At 33.2% G+C, this 17,335-nt stretch overlaps 1 protein-coding gene across 2 annotated transcripts in view; it reads left to right on the top strand.

Annotated features, from left to right (window-relative positions):
• LOC146533333 (serine protease inhibitor dipetalogastin-like) overlaps nucleotides 1-17,335 on the top strand; it is a 62,187-nt gene that overhangs the window by 13,612 nt on the left and 31,240 nt on the right. The window lies entirely within an intron of this gene.

Raw genomic sequence — 17,335 nt, 5'->3', positions numbered from 1 at the left:
TTGAATTTAAATTTTAAGTGGTACCGCAATTGGTTCCAATAAAACATCTTTTGTGATACTAATGTGTGCTATTTGCAGGGTCCCATACGGATGCCGTTTTAATGTTGCCTCATATGAGGTTCAATAGAATTCAATCTGAGCTATTCCATACATGAGTTATTAGAATATATTTAAATTAATTTTTGCGTCTTTAAAGGACTTGTCGTATTATCCTTGAGTGAAAAAGTTATATTTTTTGTATCAGTTTCATGCTGTATGCCGCATATAAGATAGGCAGAGAGAGACACCTGGTCTGGACTGAAATTTGAAATGCCAGTAGATTTGGCAGGGAGCATTAAGAAACGATTTTTCTAAATTCTAAAGGAATCGGGATATTCCATTTTACATTCTAAAGTCCACGCAAAAAGTAGTGGGTTTTATGGGCTACTAACTTTTGTTATATTGTAAAAAACACATCTAAACGTTCATTTTATTGAAACTAGAGCCATTTCAAGAAATCTTGGTACACAATATGTTCTACACTGTTCCTCATACCGAGAAACAAAGATAGCATCTAAAACATTATCCCTTACCCAGAACTAACTGTAATTTTTATATAACTATTAACATTTTTAGCATTTTCAGTCCGTAGTGGCGCAGCGGTATAGCGTTTGAATGTAATCACGATGGTTGTGGGGTCGATTTCTATTCAAGGTGAATTATTTTCATTTCCTCGCTCTGGTAACGAGACAAAGAGCGAGTGTAAGTTTTGCCCCGCAACGCGATTTCACTTGAAAATTGGGGAATCTGGGGAACGGAGTAATTTAATACTAGGTTTGTTTTTGCTTATATCGCATGAGCTACCTCTGTATATCCAAGCAAAGCTATTTTAATTATAAGCATTCCCCGAAGTGAACCGAACTCACGAGCATCGCGTAAAACTGGGCCACGAATTTTAAAGTTAACTTTTTAACAACGTTATAATGTTTTTTACATTGTGCTTTGATTCAATTCTGAATGTAATGTTACGCACGTTTCTTGCATATACTTACGTAGGGAGAGGGAACCTAGTATTAATAATAGGTTCCGTCTCCCTCAGGTCAATATACACCGCCTAATTTTTGAGATATTATGTGTTGAAAGGCGGAACTCAATGCTGCGTATTGTCTATCAGAGCAGGAAAATGAAAATTGTTTAACATATAACCAGCGGGAATCGAACTCACAACTATCACTATTACAGTCAGACTGTCCGATTACGACGGCCTCAAAACGATCTTTTAAACCTACCTTTTAATACGTTACAATATTTCCTTTTGATCCAATTCTCTTTTACTTTATTGAATTCTACAACAATTCAAACTATTCCCATTATTTAGAGGTATCGCGAGGGGTTTATCACACTGCTGCCAATAAGTCTTGACAACAATAGAGCCAGTATCACGAACGACCACTCTAAGACGATCCAATGTTCCCCTTTTCTTGCCCTCTAAGTTACTCTTGTTGGTACCATTAGGGGTGTCTTTTAAGCTGGTCTTTGAAATGCCAGAAGATATTGAAAATGCTGGGAGTGCATTGAGTGGCGTGGATTATTGAAGCTCTTATTCGAATGTGTGAATAAATTTATGGGCATTTAGGTTTTTTTCTAAAGAATTGTTTTGTATGCGTGTAGGTATTTAGAATATATATTTTTATAAAGTTAGAATTAAAAAAAAATATTATAGGTAGTAATGTGGTTAGTTGTTGGTTTAAATTTAAGTTAGATAATAATATTTAATTTTAAAAATAAAATTAGCTTCTCGCTGTATCCCGCACACAGCAGGGTAGGCAGAGGGAACCTAGTGTTAAGACATGCCGTTCCCCACTAATTTATTTATTAATTGAATCATTTAATTTTATTTATCCACAAACATGTATTCCATGCATTTGATTATAAGCTATATTAATAACTGTTTTATATATTTCTCTTCCATTTTATTTTATAAAAAATACATATGTTTCCGGACGGTACTGAAAAAGTGTGACGTTACATTTAACACCAATCATGCGATGTTTCGTTTTGAGAAAGTGAAAAAAAAGTAATTTATATTATTTATTGTACAAAAAGTTATAATTATTCATGAATAAATTATAAAATAAAATATGAAAAAAAAAATATTTTATATATTTATATTTCACTAGCGACCCTCTTGCGGCTTCGCCCGCTTTTACTACTGGATTATTCATATAATGTATGTTTGCAAAGCACTTAATATAATGTGAAAATTAATTAAACCCTAATGCAACCGGCATTTTCGTAGTTTCAATAAGGATTTTACATTTTCATTTTCCAATTGTTTTACACAGCAAGGATTTTTTAGTAGGTACCGTAATTTTAAATCTGTGCTACTAATCTTTTCAAGTACTTATTAAAATATATTTAAATGACTATTTTTAGATAGTTAAATGACTATTTTTAAACGGAAGAAATTATAAACAAAAACCTACCTACTAATAACTACTACAAAAAATGTGAAACCAAATATATCGCGCTTAAATAATACATTCAACTCCAATTATCCAATACCTGCAAACGCATCTAACTAAATCTTCGTTGCTATAGAGGCAGCCGGGTTTTTTTTTCGAGCTTGTGGTTAATGCTGAAGGGGGTATTCTGTCCCTGATGAAAAGCAAGCACGACGTGGCTGCCTGTGAGGAAAATTAAATAGAATGCATGGGCCGGGAATCGAACCCGGGCCGCCCGCGTGGCAGGCGAGCATTCTACCACTGAACCACCGATGCGTGTAAGGCAAGCGGGCACGGCGGACGCATGGCGAGTGGCGAGCCGTTTTGCAGCAAGGATTTTTTTGATATTGTAACAACTTCTAAAATACTTATTAAAATGAAAAACAGTAAAAGACAGTTTTGGTCTACATTAAATGGCCAACGTAACTAATGTACTTATTTATATGCTGAGAGTAAGGGATAAGTGAAACTTGAGTAACATACAGCTGATGTGTCAACGGCGGGATGTGTCAACAATTAAATGCGTTTTTCTGTAAAACTATTCGCAATTTCGAAATATTGTAAAAAGCAAATTTTATCTTCGTTTAACGTAGAAAATTGATAAGTATTTTAAAGGATAAGAATTAATACCATTATGGAAAAATATCCCTCACAATAAAAAATATATTGAAATTATTATTTTTAGACAGAAATATGATCACTACACGTTATTCTTAAAAGATACGAATATGCCGTCGCAGACTTTTTTATAGATCTTATTAAGAGGAACAATACTCCAGTACATTTTTTTCATGTAGTACTTACCATTAGAGCAGCGCATGCGCGAAAGTGTCTCAACGGGTAGGACTTTATACACATTTATCGTATTTATGTTAATTTACATAAGAATGTATAAATAATAAACTATATATAGACCTTCTACGAAAAACATTCGACTTAATGGTGAAGACCGCATCAAAATCCGTTGGGTGGTTTAGAAGAAGAAGAGTTAGAAACAACAGACAGACACGAAAAGCGACTTTGTTTTATAAGATATAGGAAGGATAGGATAGGACTAATTAATAGAAAGAATATAAGAAATACATATTTTTAATAACCAATTATATATAATAGGTAACTAGGACAATTATTTTTTTTTTTTAATTTAAATTTAATTAAGCCATTTTTTTATCATTTATATTTTTAGTTTCACGCGGTATCCCGGACATAGCAGTGTTCGCAAGGGGAACCTAGAGTTAAAACACTCTGTTCCCCACGTACAGCCTAATTTTCGAGACATTAAGTGGCTAAAATCGATGTCTTGTCTACTAGAGCGGAGAAATAAAAAAATCATACCGTCGTCGGGCAGAGATTGAACCCCACTACCATTTCATTTTCAGTCGTAAGTACGCTGTCCACCGCGCCAGTATGGCCTCTATTAACGGTATATTCTTGGAAATTGCGCGACATACCAAGTAAGTTAACAAGAATGCGAGAAGGATAAGGGAATAAGCCGTTTATTATTTGGCGTTGTATAATTCAAAGAATTAAAATAAAAACAAACTCATTTAATTTTGTCCAATAATTAAAGAGTCGAATAATTGAAAAATAGAGAAAAGAGTGTTAAGTCATTGTACTTTTTTGTTGTTTTTTTCAGCTTCACGCTGTATCCTGCACGTAACAGGGGAGGCAAATGGAACCTTTTTTATTTAAAATATGTAAAAATTGCCAAAATTATATAGACACTTTGTATTTCACATGCAATTCCACTATGACATTTGCATTATAAAGACACAATAACATACATATACATATATATATATATATATATATATATTTGTATGAACATCAATGAAAAGCTAACAAAATAAAACAACGGGCCCTTCACGGTCTGCTTGTACACATTGTACTGCCATTGTGCCTCCATCCTCCATTCTCCATATCCCACTGATTACAATCTTAGCATATTTTTTTTCAATAATATTTCTAGATTGAAACGTTTCTGTGTTTATTTTCTGGAGATTTCAAAAGATTTATCTTTCTGTAAATCTGTACGGAAATAAATGATTGCTTTTGAGAACGCACTATGTCTTTCTTTTCGCTGTGAGTCTTTATTAGAACGGAGTGTCGTACTACATTTCCAGGTTCCCTGTGCCTACTTTCCTATGTGCGGGATATAGCGTGAATCTAAAAATAGACAAGGTAAATACAAAAATAGCGGTGAGCATAAGTCAATTTCAAATAATTAAAATAAAAAAAGAGTACCACATATAAATCGAATTAACAACCTTGAATTGGACCGTTTATTTTGAGAGTGGTGTAAGTCCATTTTCTTTTGTTTGGAGAAAATTAAAGGTTAGTATGTCGATGATTATGCAATTTCATTTACCGACCGATTTTAAGTTGTTCAAAACATGGGATTTTTTTGAGAAATTAAACACGGACTAGTTATATATAAAAAAATTACATTAAATTAAGCATGAATTACGTGATAGCTCATTTTTCTCAAAAATGGACTTACACCACTTTCAAAATAAACGGTCCAATTAATTAACCACTTAACAACTGAGCTCAAAATTAAACATTTGTGAGATCATTAAGTAAATTTATGTTAACACATTTAATTAAGTGAGTTTATTTCTAAGGTGTAATCAATCTACAGATAGCGAAGCTATTAACCTGTTAGATATCATTCGTTAGGCATTTATCTACATACGAGTGTATAGGGGATAACTGTTAATTGAGGCCAATATGGTGTAGTAGGGGGCTTACTGTGAACGAGATGGTTGTGGGTCCGATTCTAATTTGGGGGAATAGAATATTTCCATTTCCTCTACTCAATACCTAATATCTCAAAAATTGAGTGGCGTGTAGTTTCTATAGATATACCTAAGTTATATTACTAAAACAAAATCGACAGAATTGCTAGATAATATTCGTTTCATTGAATTATTTGAAAAAATAATTTTGTTAATTAGTTTCAGATAATTCAATAAATATGTAAATATTATCCATAAAATGTTTATGTTATTAGAACACGAGAATAATTCAGATTAGTAAATAAATGATTGCGTAGTTCGAGCAGGCCAAACCACGAGCTGGTCACTAGTTTATAGATATAAAAAAATCTTTCGTTACTAAGTGACTGACAGGCAACGTACGAAAATACTAAATTTTATCACTTTAAATTTGACACATACGTGGGTTATTTATGATGGGAACTATAGGGGAACACAAAAAATACGATACTTCCCATTACACGTCTTAATGCTGAAAATCCACGCAAACATAGATGGAGGCGACGACTAGTTAAGCTAAACATAAAATGTCAGTCAAAACAAATTAAGCTAACTAAGCGTGATAGTAAAACGTCAATCTTGCCTTCAAGTCCGTAAGAATAGAATGAAGAATCATTATCAGTAAAAATCATCTACCATTTAATAGTGTGCAAAAAACTGACGCGCGATGAAAGCTGGCTAATAACATTATAGGTCATAGTTAGCGGTGCTTGAGCTTCCTTTTGAGGTTTCTTGGTCATGTGACTAGATTTGATAGTTTAGCAGGGGTCGCAGGTTCGATTTTGATAGTTCTTAAGTAATAAACAAATGTGAATTTGTAAATTATTGATTTGAAAAAGGGCTGCTGAGTGTCTTGCATCAGTTCTTCTCAGGTGCGTCAGTGAATTTAGTGAACCGGTTCTGGTGGTTAATTTTTTACGTACATAAAAATTAAGTTTCTTTTAAATAAAATTATTTGACTTTGGTTTAATCTGGCGTGAGTGACATCGCGCGTCGGGTGTGATAGATATACTTGAAGTTTTTAAAATATTCGTTTATAATTTTGTTTTTATTTTTTTATTACGTAAAAAGAAAAATATTTTCAATCCACATTACATATATATTTTAATGGTTTACTGTTTTACGTACAGTATTCAATTAACATTTGACTACTTTATTATTAACTTAAAACGCAATATCTCGTAAATGAGTCTGAGTACTTAACACGGGGTTACCTCTCCCTACCTTGCATTATGCGAAAAAATATATTTACCGTAAATTACAATATTAATCGTAAATTTAATTATATTTATTAATATAACGTTCAATATAAATGATAGACTTTAAAGTTTTATAACTAAATATATATAATATAAATAATAATATAATATAATATAATGCACCGTTGTTTAACTCACAGCAATGATACCCGGCGGGCGTCATTATAGTTAATTACCGCTTCATCGGTAGCCGCGGTGATTGAGGAAGTAAATGCTTAAATATTCTTGTAATTTGATTTTGTGTACTACTGTATAAGAGTTTTTTTTATACAACTGACAGGCTAAAGGAAATGTTTTTTTTTCGTAAGCTTCACGCTATATAGCGCACATAGAGATAATTTGGGGAATCTAGTGTTAGGAAACTTTCTTTCCACATTTTTCGCCAAATTCTGGAGATATTGCGTCTTCTTTAGCGGAACTGAACGTCGAGGGAATGATTATGTGAAATTAAATTCATTTCCTCGCTATGATGGGATAGAGTGTGGCGTTGAATTCCGCCTCTGAATACGTAATATGCTAATTCCAATTTTTTATATATTTTTTACGGAAACAGCATTGAAAAGAGAAAAAAAAATAAAGAAATACAATTCACAAGAGGTGCATCTCAAGACGTTAAGCTATTGCCATTCTAATTCGAATTATATTAATTTTTTGCATCGGCTTGCCTATATAAAAAAATCACACTATCTTATTATTAAGAAATTACATACATATTTATATAACAGTCAGCGGTATTCGAACCTGTGATCTCAGTAATAAATCTACAAGCCAGTCATCAAGTACAAAATGAAATATTAGTTCAATAGAACTAAATAAACCATAGCGATCGTTGCTGTTAACATCGAATCATCGACCACCCACGTACATTGTTGTAATGTGGCGTGTAACAAAACGAGATATTATAGCACAAATGATGAGAATATAGTGACTTATTTCTCTGTTTTCTTTCATTTTTTATTTAAAGGTACTGCTTGAATTTTGGAATATAAATATAAGCTGTAATAAAATATAAGCTTTTGAGATAAGATTTTAAAGTCATGACCATGGTGAACCTTCAGTCATATTTTCCACGGTAGGTACAGCCGTGACGCAGTCATGATTATATTAAACTTATGTATATTATTTTTGTGAAAAGACAAAGCGTGGCGTTTAGTTCCGCCACTCAACACGCTATATCTACAAAATTTAAATATATGAAGTAGAGTAGAGAATAGAGTATAATTTGAAGTAGAGGTCATTGCTTCCCTCTGCATACCATGATGGACGCTGGGTAAAGTATGAAGTTAAAAAATTTGTGGAATCGAACCTACTTTCTCCAAACAAAATATAATATAAATTAATAAGAAACTAAATCGTGTATCTGAAAGTTCTAACTCAGTACTTTACACAAGTAATATCTCAAAATTCTCTCTCTCTAAAGCTTATGAGTTATAGAATGATTCTAATCGCGGACCATTTAAATTCCTCTACCGACCATTGTAGTGTAGATACAGGGTGTATTTTATGTGTTCAGATTTCCTTATAGTGCGGTTGTTATTTTAGAAATATAGTTGGGTTGTTTGACTGGTTATGTAAGTGTGGGTTCACGTCCGAATTGTAGGAATAATTGGTTTTGTTGTATATTTGGTGTTACAGGGTGCGTAATTGAGCTTTTTTTAATGGATTATCTTATTATATCTAAGATTTCCTATAAGTTATCTATTATTTATTTTTTTTTTTTAACAATTATTTTTAAAGTAACACGCTTTCACGCTTTATCCCACATAACCAGGTAGACGGAGAGAACCTGCCCGAATTCCAGGCAAATATCTGAATGGTCGAAGTGTAGTCTGTGCGTTGTCTGTCGGTTGCCATCTCGGTTATGATATTGGTCGTAAACTGTAAAAACGGTATATGGATCTAACGAAGATTTTACCGCAAGGTAAGATAGACACAGTAAAGTAAGCTTAGCTATACCGTAAAAGAAAAATGTCAACAGATTCTAACATGTTATAAATTTAAAAGTTAATTGTGGCCCGTCGTGGCGCAGGGGCTCAAATTTAACGTGACAGGTTGTGGGGTCGATTCTCACTCGAGGAGATAAAATATTTATTTACATTTATATCTCCAGTTCTTTGCTCTGGTGACAAGGCAAAGGCTCTGAGTATCTTTATAGTATATATATATATATATATATCTGAGTTCTGCTACTCAACACGCAGTACCCCTACCCTCCAATATTCGGCAACGTAGGGAACGGAAGTGTCTTGAGACTAGGTTCCCAGGTTCCCTCTGTACACCCAGCAAAGTGCGGGATTCAGCGTGAGGATAAAAAAATCTTATATTTCATCGCATCCAGTGAGCTCATAGCTCTATTTTAACGTTATCATCTACGCTCCGCCGACAAAGGAAATTTATTTCCAACGTTGATCCGTGAAATAAAACTGTGGATGGACGATGAAATATCTGTCTTGATGCTTAGAAGCGGGTTTTTTTTATTTTTTAAGTTAAAATTTTATATTAATATATTATATTAATATATATATATATATATATATATATATATATATATATATATATATATATATATATATATATATTATTTCTTACGACTATAGATTCAAATCAATTTTTTTTGTACTACAAATACTAAAGACTGACTGTATACGCAATGGTTGTGGGTTCGATACTCATTCGGGAATCAGAATTACTTTTATTACCGCACTGTGATAACGAGACAAAGTGCGGTGTTAAGTTCCACGACCGATTGCGCAATATTTCGAAAATTAGACAAAAAGCGGGGAAAGGTTTTTTTGTTTTTTCAACGTATTTGAATCCCCACCTATAAACGCGTTCCCACTACACCATAGCGGCTTATAGTAAATACATCGAGAAAATAAATAATAAGGCAAATATAATCTAGTATAAATCGAAATGAAGCAGATTTTATTCACGTTTAATGATAAACACGGTCTTATCGTCCATCTTTCCTATTTATGTTGAGTGCTTTTAGTAAGGGCGGTGGTACAGTAAGCGAAGTTAGAATTGATTTAATGTTATATAATAAATATTTTATATTTTCATTTATGGAAATGAATATAGTTTTTTATGAATGCAATGTATTTGTAGCTATGAATTATATGAGCCTAAATTCGAGTAGTTTATTAAGAACCTCTGAAAAGTTTCATTATTTACTAGGAATGCAATGATACCGTATTATTATATTTTTTACCTAAATTACGTATAACTTGCTATATTATGACTATACAATTATTACAAGTGACTCAAATTCAGTTTTTAGATGTTATTACATAGTTACAAAGTAATATTGCATAATAAAAGTGTGCTAAAAAGAGCATAAACGTAAGTTAATTTAAATTAACATAAATTAAAGTATCTATACCGTTCTTTACTAAGTATATTTAATATTTTTACAGCAACATAAAATATAGTGGAATATAACTCAATGTTTTATCTTGCATGCGCGTAGCGGGAGGGCAGAGGGAACCTAATCTTAGGAAACTCTGTTTCACAGTTTCCGTAGAATTATAAATTTCGTGTGAAGTAGCGGAACTCAATTCAGAAAAGCAGCGCTCTTCATCGTTACCAAGGTGAAGAAATAAAAATATTTCAGTCCCCAGAGTGGCAACCGAACCCACTATCATCTCGATTACAGTCAAACGCTTCATGTAGTTGGGTATTGGGTAGCGAAACTTTTAAAACTAGACTATACAATAAAGAAAGTTTTCTTTTGTTTCTACAGAATATATACAAAATTATATAAATTACTACCTGGTAGGTGTGTCTTACCAAATAAAAACAGAATGAAGGCAAATGTAGCGTGTGACTGTGAACGCGAAAGGACATATCCTTTTCCTCGAATGGTAATCGAACTCATAAGTTCGATTACCATTCGAGGAAATAAAATATTTAGTATTTTCCTTTCTTCGCTCTGGTGTCAACACACAATTCCACCGGAATTCAGCAGAAAGTGAGGGGTGCAGTGTCTAAACACTAGGCTCCCTCACGCTGTATCCCGCAGGTAGGCACAGCGTGAAGCTGAAAAAAAAATCCTAATAGATCTAAGAAATTAATCACTCGCGTCTCTTTACATTTTTTATAAGATAAAGGTTAAGGGCAGGGGGTACCTAGTATTGTATTTTTTTGAGACATCAGACGCTCTGCTGCAATTTATTTAGTAAACCAATATATTCAAACCCCCCTTAAATAAACTTTAGTTAAATTTAACTCTGTGGCTTATGAAACGTCCGTTAGCCTGGACAACGGTGTAGCTAACTGTAACCGTTGTGCGCCACTGGTTTCCATTTAATTATAATTAAATATCTCTGATATAGTATTAATGGGTGTACGAATGTGTTTTATTTAGATGTGTTTTTAATACGTTTATAACGTATGGTTTAGTTGGTCAGAACGCTTGGACGGTTTCTAAAGAGGCGCGAGTTTAAATCCCGTTACGTTCAAATTTTTATGTTTTCTTAACAAGTACTACAATTCTGAAATTTGTACGGAATCCCACTCGCACTTAACCAGTTTTTTAAAACTCAATTTTTCCAAAAACATGACTTACAATTAAAAACATCAATCGTTATCACTATTTAATAGTTTATTTCAACAAAATATTCCTTTTATAGTTGTTAGCACCCAATTTTCTTTTTTTATCCAAATTATGAGTCAAAGAACGCAAAAACTAAATCCATTTCGCTGAGAATACTGAGGCGTATAGCAACACTAATTGATTAAAATACAAAAAAAGGAATTCTGTGGGAGTCATTTTGTATCTATAGAAAAAAAGACCGGAGTGGCGTAGTGGCACGGCGTCTGACTGTAAGCGAGAAGGTCGTGGATTCAATTCCCACTCAGGAAAATGAATCATTTTCATTTCCTCGCTCTGGTCATAAGACAAGGCACGGTGTTGAGTTCCTTCGCTTAAATCAGTATCTCAAAAATTTAGTGGCATTAGATTCACTCTACTAATCTAATCTAGTGTCTTAATTCTAGGTTCCCGAGTTCCTTCTGCCTACCCTGTTATGCGTGAAGCTGGAGTACTATTGATATGCGCCCCTGCGTGCGAATGTAAACACGACGGTTGTAGGTTCCATTCCCACTCGGTGTAATGAAATACTTAATACCGCACATAGCAGGGTAGGCACACGGAACCTGGGAACCCTGTATTCTACATTCCATTCCCATTAAGACACATCCGGTTCCCACTTGCCGCCGAATTGTCAAGTCTTAAGTTAATTAGAGGAACATTTAAAAATAAGACACACATAATAATCAATTAAAAACACTCATAAACTTATTGAATCGTTATAAAAATAAAAAAAAATCTAATAAAAAAATAACTATGATTGTCGGTCAATTTGTCAAACACTAACCTAATATATTAAATCAGGCGGATAACGGTGCACTTCAAATAAATAAAACTAAGAAAATAGACTTTATTTTCTTAAGAATAAAATTGAAATTTATTTGTCACGTTTTAATAGTATTATAAGTTTTTTTTGTCACGTCAAATTGAATGACGTTTTTTATAAAACAAAATGTATGTCACGATAATATTATGTCTAAGTGCAAATAGTGTTTGCGAATTTAATCGATTAATAGCATGTTAGGTTCATTAATATTTTGTTTTTTTGTTTTTTTTTTCATATTTTTTTATGATTTTTTTCTTTTTTAGTAAACTGAGAATGGATTTTCCATACTAATATGAGTATTTTTAAAAATATTCATATGAGTATATTCGTATAAACGTTATATTTGGTGATTCGAAACCGTGCCTTTTAGACATCGAAACTCGCAGGTTCAAATCCCACTGCGGTTAAATTTTTACAAGGGGAACGGAGTGTCTTAACACTAGGTTCCCCTCTGCCTGTGCTGCTTGCTATATGTGAGACAATAGCGTGAAATTTAAAAAAAAACCAAGGCATTGCTTTAATAATATGTTTGTTTTTTAAATTAAGTAATATTTATTATTAAATCATATTTTTATTTGTATATTTAAAAACAAAATATAAAATATAATTCAAAAAAATATATCCATACCTATATTATAAATTCGAAAGTAACTCTGTCTGTCTGTCTGTCTGTCTGTCTTTTACGCAATCAGGGCCAAACCGCTAATTTAATTGTGATAAAATACTCATATAGAGATACGTGAGGGTCCCGGGATCAACATAGGATACTTTTTTTTCTCATATTTGTAATATTTTCGATATATACCAATATATCAAAATAATTAATTTGACATGAAATTTATTCCGCCGTGTTAATAACAGTCGTCGCTACGCGTTGCTAAGCAACGGCTTGCAAAGTTTATTGCTTTAAGAAAACGTCACCCACAGTGAGTTTGCTTAATGCATACATGGCGCGCGCCGATATAGATTTGTATATATTAACAAAAATTAGATGATTTCTATAATTTGATATTCATCCTTATGAAAATAAATATAATAGTCACTTTTAGCATTTCATCTAGATGGAAATTTTTAGCTTATTTTAATTATTTAGGCTTATATTTTCGCGGGCGTAGTAGCGTCCGGGCCCACTAGTAAATTATATATAAGAACAATATTTTCTGAGCAAAAAAAAAATACGAAACTATCCAAAAAATAAAAAAAACATACTTGACCTACATCAATGACCCACATTCACACAAGCGTACTAGGAAATAATAAATACGGAAGAGGTAGCCTTGAACTTGAGTCTAATCGAGTGATATTGAACTACTCACTATTTATACACGCCTGGTACTTAATATGCAAAATTGTATGGAGTTTTTACGTGTCGATTGTGTTTTGTTTCGTCCATTGATTGACTGACCTACTGGCACAAGTGTGGTTTAGTTTTTGTGGGTTGTTTGTTTGGGTGGTTATGGGTTCTATTTTCGTGCATTGAATTAATAAATAAGCATAAAAGTTTTTTTTTTACATTAAAAAAATAAACAAATACTATTAAGTAAACAAGTAATATTTTTTTAAATTAATTTGTATTTCAATACAGAAGGTTTTTACTTGTCTTGTCCGATAAATAGTGTAATTAGTTTTTGTGACGTAGTAATTACCATTCGACAAAATAAATACAGGATTTATCGTCATGGAGATCCACAGATCTCAAGGCTGCTGGACGTAAGAGTTCCCTCCCCCAAGGCTCAGGGGAACAGTGGGCGTCATGATGATATTATATAAACATTTTTGTCATATTTTTAGAAAACGTATAAAAAATTATTCGTTTAATTTCGTTTCGTAAACCGTGTTGGACTGGAACCAGCGCCTCTAGGAAACTGTCCAAGGCTGACGACTAAACCGCGAGTTCAAATCCAACTAAGTTCAATTTTTTAGATGTTTTCTTACAAAAATATTTTCGTTTCCTATGCATCAAGGAATAATAATAGTTAATAAAAAACTCATAAAACACGTCTATTACATTCATATACATTTTACAATACAATAAGTGACGACCATGTGTGGTCGAAGCAGCCATTGTTTTACCAACCCAGTGACCTAAATGGGAATCGAACTTTCATGTACATTATTGCTTTAGCGCGAATATTTACTATTTCGCTTTGTTATCTAGAGTGTAGACCACCGTGACGCAGTGGCGCAGCGGCTGGCTATGAACGCGGCGGTCGTGTGTTCGATTTCCATTGCGAGAATTATTTTCATTTCCTCGTTCTGGTAGAAAGGAGAAGCGCTACATTCAATACCGTCAAGAGTTGGGAAGGGAGTATCTTGTGAATTTCGTCACTCTACATTAGGTTTTCTCTGTCTACCCTGCTATATATAGAAAACCGAGTGAAGCAAAAAAGTGTGATAATTTGTTTAAATAATAATTATAAACTATCTGTACAAATTTATGTAAATAATATTTTACATATATTTACATATATATAATCGAAGTTATGAGAAAATTAACATAGCTGTGTAATAACTAACGGTGTTGTATTTGCTTTAGAGGCAAGTTTTATTTTTGCTATTCAAATAAAAGATCAAATAAACACACCTTTAGCTATATTTCTTAACGGACTTTGGAAATAAATAGTGATGTATCTTTGCATAAGACACTATATACAAAATTACGATATGGGAACCTTCAAAAACCATGTCTATCTCCACCTTAAAGGCCGACAACGCACCTTTAGCACTACAGGTGTTACCACGTGTTGACAAGGGATCGCGGTAATCCCGAAAGAATAAAATAATTGTAAATATCAACTATTATTTGTCGATTAACGCCGGTATAGTGAAGATGAGACACTTGTACTTTATTGAACGAGATAGTTGTGGATTCTTCCACTGAGGACAGTTTTATTTGATTTTTTAAAGCCGGGTAGGCAGATGGAATTTGGGAACCTTGTGTTAAGACATTCCGTTCCCATTATATTCGAATACTCCGTCGAATTCTCGATCCATTGCGTGTGGAGTGACGGAACTCACACAAACCCTGCTTTGCCTCATCACGTTTCCTCCGGATGGAATCGAATTCACAATCGTCGCGTTTACTGTCGTCGCCCTGCACCACGACGACGCTTTATACATATATGTATAGGTGTATATATAAGTAGATTTACGGTAAAACGCGTTCGGGTAAAATTCGCACGGCCTCCTCACGACCTCTGTTACCCTGGTCCACCGACACACATTTTGTTTCATTATTTTGCACTTAAGGCTTTGTACACATGTCGGTAAGTATGGATGGCACTTGACCGAAATTGACTGACAGTTAGTTAATACATCGATAGTATAAATAAATTTATATAAGGAAATTTCAAAGAGGCCAGTCATGAAATCTATACTTATAATAAATCTGTAGAAAAGTCGTTTCTGTACATTGAAAATATTTAAAAATAAAATTAGCCAGGATGTTAAAGGATAACTAACAGAATCTATTTCAAGCATTTTTGGAATTTTTGTCTGTTCGTCTGTTTGTCTGTTTATGTGTATCACGGAAAAAGTACACAACAAATTTAAGCAACTTTTATACATACAAATTATAAGTAACTTAGAACTTCGTCAGGAGGACTTTTAAACATTCTAATACTTTAGTACAACATAAATCCTCGGGCGAAGCCGCGGGCAGGCCGCTTGTTTGGAATAAATCCGAGAAAATAAATTTATAGGTAATTTATAGGAAAAATATTACAAATTTATATTTGTAATTAATTTAATATAAAATGAGTGCAAATGCCTGCAAGCCTAAGTTTGTCAACTTTTATAAATAGTAAGAATATATCCCGTTGACATATAATCCTGAAATTGGTACAAAAGAAACGGTGGGCGAGTTCGACTCGCACTTACCTTTTTTTTTCTACCTAAGAAACATACCTGAACACTGGCTAAGGCAAAAAGCTTATGCATTTTACGACGCATTTTACGCTTATGCGTTTATGATTCCCTAATGACCGGCCTTTCATATAGTTTTTGAATATGACTTGTTGGTTTATCACCATGTAACTGTATATTTACACGACAATGGCGCAGTGGGACAGCGTGTAGCTGTAAATGCGGCGGTTGTGGGTTTGATCTCGGCTTAGAGTAACTTTTACTATCTATTAGGTAGATTTGTCATTAACATTGACATTAAAATATTAGTATTTTTATAAATTTCACGCACTATCCCGCATAGCGTTTGGCAGAGAGAATATCTACTATCTATACTGTTATCCCTAATCCCTTTCTAAAGTGGCGGTGGCGTAACTTAACACCGCATTTTGGCTACCTTACTACCAAAGCAACGAAATGTAAATAATTTACCTATAATGTTCACATATTCATCGTTAGGTACTCACCCCCTCCAGTGGTCGAGCCTACAACGGTTAGGTAGGTCTATAGAATTCAAACATTGTATTAAAAAATAATAATTAGGTACTAAATTATATCGTTGTTTTAACAGTTTACGGCGTTAGGTTACGGCCGCTAAATACTTAACGTCTCCATGATGTAGACGACGATAATAGATATTAAAATATGTTTGTAATAAATATAAATTTTAATTATTAATTAAATTTTACTTATGGCAGTATAAAAATGTTGATGGCATCGGGACTTGAATTCCCACACCTTCTATCAATGTAAGTACTTTTAGCGGCTTGGTCATATGATCATTGACACTAATAGTGCTATAAAATTTGATATATTCTTATGTCCATATATACTACCTTTCGTACTATATCCCAGGGATCTCACAAAGCAGGGGGAACATATAAACACTACTGTAGAAGCATAACGCGTTGAGTAGCGGAGCTTAACGCCGCGCTTTGCTTCGTTACCAAAGCTAGGAAATATCTAGTGCGCGTTGACGGTGTGCTAAAGTTTTATATTTTAGTTTTCCGTTGTCAAAATGTTTCTTGTTAATAAACTATTATTTCTATTTTTAATTAATTCTCCTGAGTGGGAATAGAACTCACATCTATCAGGCTTACAGTCAGCCAGGTTCAATTTCCACTTGGGTCTCCAATGAATCTATTTAAATTATTTTCATTTTGCCGCTCTGGTGCAAGGGGAACGGATCTTAGCACTAAGTTAATTATTTTTTTTAAATAATAATTATTACAGAGTATAAGGTCTTTATTATTGGTATGTTTAAGTACAGTCACGAATAGAAATAGATTTTCAGATGACTTGTAGAAGATTCTGTAAGGTATATTTTAAAAAAAACGGGATATTAAAAAAAAATCTATGAGCATAAACTATTCAGAAGGCAGTATGGAGTGCGTTTCATGAATATTCAATCTTTACCAAGCACTCTTGTAATCCTCTAAAGCGGATGTTATCTGTCTACTGTTTTTAAATTTTGGAATAGATTTTGTGTCCGTTGG

Source organism: Heliconius melpomene, chromosome 12 (genome assembly GCF_056956725.1).
Source record: "Heliconius melpomene rosina isolate 202511_hmr_F chromosome 12, ASM5695672v1, whole genome shotgun sequence".
In the NCBI taxonomy this organism is placed as follows: Eukaryota; Metazoa; Arthropoda; class Insecta; order Lepidoptera; family Nymphalidae; genus Heliconius; species Heliconius melpomene.
Note: the sequence above shows the minus strand (reverse complement) of the source record. Positions and strands in the feature narration are given on the sequence as shown.